This window comes from Coregonus lavaretus, assembly GCF_964263955.1.
Source record: "Coregonus lavaretus genome assembly, chromosome: 16".
Lineage (NCBI taxonomy): Eukaryota > Metazoa > Chordata > Actinopteri > Salmoniformes > Salmonidae > Coregonus > Coregonus lavaretus.
In genome coordinates this window covers 27,101,956-27,111,256 of record NC_140003.1, presented here as the reverse complement: position 1 = coordinate 27,111,256, position 9,301 = coordinate 27,101,956, and the positions used below count along the sequence as shown (strand labels likewise).

Here is a 9,301-nt window from a genome sequence, read left to right as displayed (position 1 = left end):
TGGAAAAATTGCTTTAAAACATGCAGAGAGTCTAAAACACAAATATTTAATATAATTAATAGAACTTACTGGATTCCCTCTAAAATGTACAAGGCAAAAATGACAGCCGATAGGAAATGTTGGAGATGTAAATCAGATGATGCTGGGCTTGTTCATATGTTGGTCAAGTGTCCTAAGTTGGAAGCATATTGGAAAATAATATTCTCTCTATTTCAAGGAGCAATAGAAAATGGACTACATACAAATGCAGCCTTTATATTGCTGGGAATTAACCTCCCAGAAAATACACCAAATGCTTCCATGCTCAGGTCACTAACTCTCATTGCTAAAAGGGCAATTTTAAGGCATTGGAAAGAGGAGCAGTCACCCTCATTTGCAGAATGGCTTAAACTGTCAATGAACACTGACTAATATTGCAAATGGAAATGGAAAGCTAAAGGAATATTTAGCCAAGTTTAAAGTTGTCTTGGAGTGAACGAAAAAGGGAGAAAATGTTATTTATAATATGTAATTAATACTAATCATGGGTATTGATTTTTAAAAAATGATACAAAATCAATATACCAATCAATAATATGTACATTTATACAAATAATGTACATAATGAGAAATTGATAGCAATTCTATCATGATTCTAACTTTACCATTTCATAATATTAATTCCCTATTTATTTATTTTTCTTGAAATTTCGTTGCAGCCCTCCCATACTGTGTATGCAACGTTTGCATTTACATTCATAGTTAGGATGAAATTGTGATATGCAAAGAAAAGGAAAGTATAGAAATGTGACTGAGTCAAAATAGGAGGAGCGAGAACAATGTTGTTGGTGTGATATGTTGTACAGTGAGGGAAAAAAGAATTTGATCCCCTGCTGATTTTGTACGTTTGCCCACTGACAAAGACATGATTGGTCTATAATTTTAATGGTAGGTTTATTTGAACAGTGAGGAACAGAATAACATCAAAAAAATCCTGAAAAACACATGTCAAAAATGTTATAAATTGATTTGCATTTTAATGAGGGAAATAAGTATTTGACCCCCTCTCAATAAGAAAGATTTCTGGCTCCCAGGTGTCTTTTATACAGGTAATGAGCTGAGATTAGGAGCACACTCTTAAAGGGAGTATTCCTAATCTCAGTTTGTTACCTGTATAAAAAGACACCTGTCCACAGAAGCAATCAATCAGATTCCAAACTCTCCACCATGGCCAAGACCAAAAAGCTCTCCAAGGATGTCAGGGACAAGATTGTAGACCTACACAAGGCTGGAATGGGCTACAAGACCATCGCCAAGCAGCTTGGTGAGAAGGTGACAACAGTTGGTGCTATTTTTCGCAAATGGAAGAAACACAAAATAACTGTCAATCTCCCTCGGCCTGGGGCTCCATGCAAGATCTCACCTCGTGGAGTTGCAATGATCATGAGAACGGTGAGGAATCAGCCCAGAACTACACGGGAGGATCTTGTCAATGATCTCAAGGCAGCTAGGACCATAGTCACCAAGAAAACAATTGGTAACACACTACGCCGTGAAGGACTGAAATCCTGCAGTACCCGCAAGGTCCCCCTGCTCAAGAAAGCACATATACAGGCCCATCTGAAGTTTGCCAATGAACATCTGAATGATTCAGAGGAGAACTGGGTGAAAGTGTTGTGGTCAGATGAGATCAAAATCAAGCTCTTTGCCATCAACTCAACTCGCCGTGTTTGGAGGACAAGGAATGCTGCCTATGACCCCAAGAACACCATCCCCACCGTCAAACATGGAGGTGGGAGCATTATGCTTTGGGGGTGTTTTTCTGCTAAGGGGACAGGACAACTTCACTGCATCAAAAGGATGATGGACGGGGCCATGTACCGTCAAATCTTGGGTGAGAACCTCCTTCCCTCAGCCAGGGCATTGAAAATGGGTTGTGGATGGGTATTCCAGCATGACAATGACCCAAAACACACGGCCAAGGCAACAAAGGAGTGGCTCAAGAAGAAGCACATTAAGGTCCTGGAGTGGCCTAGCCAGTCTCCAGACCTTAATCCCATAGAAAATCTGTGGAGGGAGCTGAAGGTTCGAGTTGCCAATTGTCAGCTTCGAAACCTTAATGACTTGGAGAAGATCTGCAAAGAGGAGTGGGACAAAATCCCTCCTGAGATGTGTGCAAACCTGGTGGCCAACTACAAGAAATGTCTGACCTCTGTGATTGCCAACAAGGGTTTTGCCACCAAGTACTAAGTCATGTTTTGCAGAGGGGTCAAATACTTATTTCCCTCATTAAAATGCAAATCAATTTATAACATTTTTGTCATGCATTTTTCTGGATTTTGTTGTTGTTATTCTGTCTCTCACTGTTCAAATAAACCTACCATTAAAATTATAGACTGATCATGTCTTTGTCAGTGGGCAAACGTACAAAATAAGCAGGGGATCAAATAATTTTTTTCCTCACTGTATGTGTTGTAATGACATTTTTAATAATAAAAAAACAAAATAACAATTTATATATCTATGTATCCAGACACAATGATATACAGCTGCGGAAAAAATTAAGAGACCACTGCAAAATTATCAGTTTCTCTGGTTTTACTATTTATAGGTATGTGTTTGGGTAAAAATAACATTTTTGTTTTATTCTATAAACTACTGACAACATTTCTCCCAAATCCCCCCCCCCCCCCCCCCAAATATTGTAATTTAGAGCATTTATTTGCAGAAAATGACAACTGGTCAAACTAACAAAAAAGATGCAGTGTTGTCAGACCTCGAATAATGCAAAGAAAATAAGTTCAAGTTCATTTTTAAACAACACAATAGCAATGTTTTAACTTAGGAAGAGTTCAAAAATCAATATTTGGTGGAATTACCCTGATTTTCAATCACAGCTTTCATGCGTCTTGGCATGCTCTCCACCAGTCTTTCACATTGATGTTGGGTGACTTTATGCCACTCCTGGCGCAAAACTTCAAGCAGCTCGGCTTTGTTTGATGGCTTGTGACCATCCATCTTCCTCTTGATCACATTCCAGAAGTTATCAATGGGGTTCAGGTCTGGAGATTGGGCTGGCCATGACAGGGTCTTGATCTGGTGGTCCTCCATCCACACCTTGATTGACCTGGCTGTGTGGCATGGCGCATTGTCCTGCTGGAAAAACCAATCCTCAGAGTTGGGGAACAATGTCAGAGCAAAAGGAAGCAAGTTTTCTTCCAGGACAACCTTGTACGTGGCTTGATTCATGCGTTCTTCACAAAGACAAATCTGCCCGATTCCAGCCTTGCTGAAGCACCCCCAGATCATCACCGATCCTCCACCAAATTTCACAGTGGGTGCGAGACACTGTGGCTTGTAGGCCTCTCCAGGTCTCCGTCTAACCATTAGACGACCAGGTGTTGGGCAAAGCTGAAAATTGGACTCATCAGAGAAGATGACCTTACTCCAGTCCTCTACGGTCCAATCCTTATGGTCTTTTGCAAACCTCAGCCTGGCTCTTCTTTGCTTCTCATTGATGAAGGGCTTTTTTCTAGCTTTGCACGACTTCAGCCCTGCCCCTAGGAGCCTGTTTCGAACCGTCCTCACCGTGCACTTCACTCCAGCTTCCGTTTTCCATTCTTTTTGTAGGTCACTTGATGTCATCCTACGGTTGTTGAGTGACATTTGAATGAGTTGGCGGTCATCCCGGTCAGTAGAGAGTCATTTTCGCCCTCAGCCGGTCTGTAGCTTTGTTGTCTCCAATGTCTGCTGCTTGACCTTGTTCTTATGAATCACCGTCTTTGAAATTTTAAGGATGGAAGCAACCTGACGCTCACTGTATCCCTCTGCCAGTAAAGCCAGAATTGAACCCTTCTTTTCCTCACTCAAAACTTTCCTTTTCAACTCTTTTGGCATGGTCAATAGTTATTTTTTGATTAATATTACTTTTGAGGTACTATTAGCACTGTTTTTGCCATCCAGCTGGTCCTATTGCAAGATGATAGTGATGACCACAGTAGTGTTTTTTATACTTTTCCTCATTAAATAAGATTTGGTTCATGTGATCACCTAATCAGTACCTAATTCAGTAGAATGAGGTGTGCCTGTGTTGGAATTCAACAGACACTGGAATGGAATGGCTGTCATACATGTAGAGATGCTGATTTAAGAACAATCTGCAGTGGTCTCTTAATTTTTTCCACAGCTGTAAATCAGAGTAACATAATGTTTTATATCTGGGTAATAAACACTCTAATCACCTAAAGAAGGAGACAGATGAAACAGACCACTTGGTAACTAGGTAGTTAATTTAGCCCTATATCACCCCATTTATACCACAGCTTAACACAAGGTCAGGGGGAAGAGGACCTCACATAAATCTCCTATAGGAATGGCGGTGCTATTTTAATGCTATTTTAAGGTGGTTAACACTGGGACAGAGTGAAATACAGCCAGGGAACCATTCACACGAAATTGTGGTTTTACGTAATTAACTAGTGACCTGAAAAGATCAACTGCATTAACTCTAATACATAAAACACTTCATGAGAGGTTCACTGAAGAGAGGGGGGAGGAGGGGGAGAGAGGATGAGAGAGGGAGGGGAGGAGAGAGAGAGAGAGAGAGAGAGAGAGAGAGAGAAAGAGAGAGAGAGAGAGAGAGAGAGAGAGAGAGAGGTGTTTTTCTGGATATGCAGTGGTGCGTTACTGCACATTGGGGTTGTCGTAAGCGGAGAGGAAATGACATGGAAACACAACTTTTTAACCCAACGCCTCCGCTGACATTCACGCCTGAACGACCACGCCAAGAAGATTGTCATGTGACAATCATGTGATCATCATAATACACTTATATTACATTTTATTATGGGGAGGGATGGTGGACTAGAATATAGTGCCTTAAAAAAAAAACCTGTCTGCCTCTCAAATGGTACCTTATTCATTTACATTTACATTTACGTCATTTAGCAGACGCTCTTATCCAGAGCATACATTATTTTATCGAACCCACAACCCTTATTCCCTATATAGTGCACTATTTTTGATCAGGGCCCATCCTGAGCCCTATAGGGCTCTGGTCTAAAGAAGTGCACTATATAGGGAATAAGGTGTCCTTTGCGAATCAGCCTCTCCTAAATGCTAACAGCATCTATTGTGTTTTCTTTCTTTCCATTTAAACAGCTCAAGGTCGGTTCCCTGGTTCACAATGAGTCATTTTTGTCCTGGAGAGGAGGACAGTCAAGGGTGGAAAACAAGAGCTCGACCCCATAACAGCACTTGAAAACAAATTACATTCGCAATAAATAAAAGACTGCAGCCACATAGAAATAAATCTCCTTTAGATCCGCCCGCAAGGTTGATGTTGATAAAAAAAGTATCAACAGATGAAAAATGAAAAAGGATGAAAAATTAGAAAGGAAACGAAAAATGTGCTTGTCTTCACTTCAGAGCAGAGTGCATGGGCAATTTCTGCTGGTATCCACTGTGGGAAAATGTCGATATAAAATGGGGGAAAAGGACAAATGAAGTCCAACTGTCCATACCTAAACACTCTTCTTTCAGTATATATGTTTAATCCATTACATCAATAAATCTATATATTCAACAGATTTAGAGTAATTACACATATTTCAAAAGGGATCACAATAGTCTTAGTATGAAAGATGCTGTCTTGGTAGTGGTAGTGGAGGAAGAATGGTGGTAAAGTGGTGGTAAAGTCTCTCTTAATTTGAAACAGTTTGCTACAGCAGGAAAAGAATCCTGCAGCAATAGGAAATGTGAATTATTATGTGGATTATAATTAATGGACATCTTTGTAGAGGTTTATATTTTTGTAGAAGTTGATACAATTTCAAAATGAAAATTGCAAACTTTAGAAGCCTTTTAAAAACTAAAATACACTACAAGTTTGCATTTCCTGCTTTGCAGAAAAATTCTCAGCAACAAAAGAGTGATCAAATGAAGATCCTACATCTGTAGTACAGGGCTGGTAAAGCCAGGGGTGGTAAAGCTAGGCCTGGTTGGTTAAAAACATTGTTGTTTGTTTTTGTGTTTATGTGTTTGCTTGTGTGTGTCTTTTCCTCATGACCTGATTGTCCTTGGCGTCTGCAGCAGCCAGCCAGCAATATTGTTTTGTGTAACAAAGGCACACACATACTGTACACACACACACACACACACACACATACACGCACACACACACACACACACACACACACACACACACACACACACAGAGAGTGTAGGCCATTGGGACTGCAGACGGCGTGGGGGCGTCATTCGGCCACAACCCTTCTCTCTCCTGCCACTGGCCGCCACCACGCCCGACACCGTCTCTCCACTCCTCCATGGCGGGTAGTAATTACGTTTAAAGCCTGCTGATTAAATTTCACCCATCCCTCATGCAATTGTTTCCAGAAATCTTTATGAAAAATGGCAGAGATAAAGGATTATGGGAAGGAAGCAATTCCTTAAGTTAAAAGGAGGGAGAAAGGGAGAAGGGAAAAAACCAAAAGGGAGGAGGGAGGGAAGGGGGGTTATGTACAGTATATTTTCTAACTTTAGCCACGGCAAAGCCCTGATCATATTTACCTTGTGGGTACGATAGAGGAGGAAGGAGTGACGCAGAGAAATGGAACCACACAATGAGTAAGTGTGTAAGAAGAATATATTGAATATATTGATTCACATTATATAGCTCGAAGTAGTTGGAAAGGTAGTGTAACCAAGCACACACTTTGCTCCCAGGTGAATGTGAGCAGTACAGGTGCTTGTACATAACTATTCATATTAGAGGATAACATTACATATTCATACAAGAGGATCATAGCTGCAAGTGTAAAAAACAAGGGAGGAATTAAAGATAGAAGACAGAGAGAAAAAGGGGAGAGAAAGAGAGAGTAGAGAGAGCGAGCGAAAGACTAGAGGGAGAGAAAACATAATGGGAGAGAGAAACAGAGAGAGAGCGTGTATGGGGGGATTGCTGAGGGCCACTTTGCTTATCAATGTTGATGTCTGATCAGCTCCCTGTAGCATTGGAATGAGGCGCTCTCTCTCTTTCAAATGGACACAGAGAAATAAACCCCAGCTAAATGAGAGCACGGTGCACCTGCATACAAATGACCCTGACTCAGCCTCAACACAGACATGACTTGGGATACAAAGCTACAGAGCTGCATGTGCAGTGTGTGTGTGTGTTTGTGTTTGTGTGTTTGTGTGTGTGGCGAGGCCGTGCTCTGTATATTTAGCTCATAAATGTGTACGTGCCAACAACAGGTCACACAGAGCCACTTTCTTTCTGTTTAGAGCTGCTGCTGCTTTTCTAATCAGACCCGACCGTGACCCTGCATCTGAATGACAACCCAAATCAAATCAAATCAAATCAAGCTTTATTTATACAGCACACTTCAGACATGGAATGCAACACAATGTGCTTCACAGGAAAAAACAAATAAAAAACAATGAAATAAAAGCTGAAATACTTACTACACAACAAACATAAGATTTAAAAAACTAAAGAATGACACAAACTGAACAGTCGTGATCTAACGTTTTGAGAATTACACAAGTATTGGTCTTCACAAAGTTCGCTGCGTCAGTGTTATGATATATTTTTGTCAGATGTTACTATGGTATACTGAAGTATAATTACAAGCATTCCATAAGTGTCAAAGGCTTTTATTGACAATTACATTAAGTTTATGCAGAGTCAATATTTGCAGTGTTGACCCTTCTTTTTCAAGACCTCTGCAATCCGCCCTGGCATGCTGTCAATTAACTTCTGGGCCACATCCTGACTGATGGTAGCCCATTCTGTCATGAGCACTCTCTCTCCCTGGTAGCAACATTAATTGCATTCAATTCTCTGCCACTCTGCTCACTCTCTCCCTACTCTGCCTAACGAGCTCCACCTGGCTCCGCCCTGCTCTGCTCTTGTTACCTGGCCAGCTGCACTGCATTTCCCACTCACCATCCTCACCTTGCCTCACTCTGTTCTAATTACTCTGCCAGCTGAACTGCATTTCCCCACTAACCTCTCCCAGTATATCAAGCCCTGTTTTTCAGCCAAGCCCTGTCAGATCGTCTTCAAACCCGGACCAGTAACCTGCCTGTCTGCGCTCTGACTCCTGTTTGTGATACCGATCCTTTCTTGACTGCCTCCTTGTTCTACTGCCCCGTCTATCCCGACCTGCCTTCTGGACCTCGACTACTCTCCGATCTTCAGCCCCTCCGGTAACTCGATTCTGCTTTCTGTCTCTCACCACGATATTTGCCCAGCCCTGATCTGTACTTCTGCCTGCCATTCATATTGCTGTTGTGTGTGTGTTCCCCCAGGTCTCCGACCACCAGATGAGCGTGCCCAGACGCTTCACCACCCTCAGCCCGATACGCCGCTCCATCACTGGGGAACACACACACTAAGCACTTGGACTGGACACCCCCCCCGGACATTTGGTGACCCCCGGAGCACAGGTACCCACAGGACCCTGTAAAACCCCAGAGCCCCAAGCACCCCTGGAACCCCTGACACCCCTGGCACTCCTCTTCCCGCCTGAAACCTTCAATAAAGAACTCTGAATTTGAACTTGCGCTCTTGGGTCCTCTTCTGTCCGTGACAGAACGATCTGACCATCATGGACCCAGCGCACTCCCTGAACACGATGGAAGAAGAGCCAGAGATGACTGCCCTACAGCGACTGGAACGCTCTGAGGGAGACATAAATCGGATGGCTGGCGACATCGCTTCCCTTCTCCAGCTATTCAACCAGCAGCAACAACAGTTCCAACTGCAGCAACAACAGCTAGCCCAAGCCCTGCAACTACTCTCTAACCCGGCTACTCCACCTGCACCCCCCCCTGGTCCTTCTGTTCCTGTACCACCGACACTCCTTCATCCCTCCGCTGGAGGTCCCAATGCTGCAGGCCCGGCAGTGCTGCCACCAGATCCCCACGCTCCTGAACCAAAGATTGGGAACCCGGAACGTTTTGATGGCAACCAGAAGCAAGTAAGACCATTCTTGAGCAGCTGCCGAATCCAGTTTGCACTACAGCCCAGGACTTTCTCAACAGAGGGAGCCAAGGTGGGGTATGTCATCACACATCTCACCGGTCGAGCTCGGTTGTGGGGAACGGCGGAATTCGACCGGCAAACCCCAGCCTGTGCCTCCTTCAGTGCCTTTGAGGAGGAGATGTTAAAGGTCTTTGACCTAGGCTCGCCAACAGCCGAAGCGTCACAAGCTCTGCTCACCATCCGTCAGGGCAATCGGACAGTGGCAGACTTCTCCATTGACTTTCGTACCCTGGCCAGTCAAAGCTCGTTTAACCCAGAGGCACTGGTGCAAGC

General features: G+C 43.2%; 1 protein-coding gene across 1 annotated transcript in view; it reads right to left on the bottom strand.

The window, feature by feature from the left end:
• The window catches only part of erbb4b (erb-b2 receptor tyrosine kinase 4b), a 423,779-nt gene that overhangs the window by 86,405 nt on the left and 328,073 nt on the right, over positions 1–9,301 (bottom strand). The window lies entirely within an intron of this gene.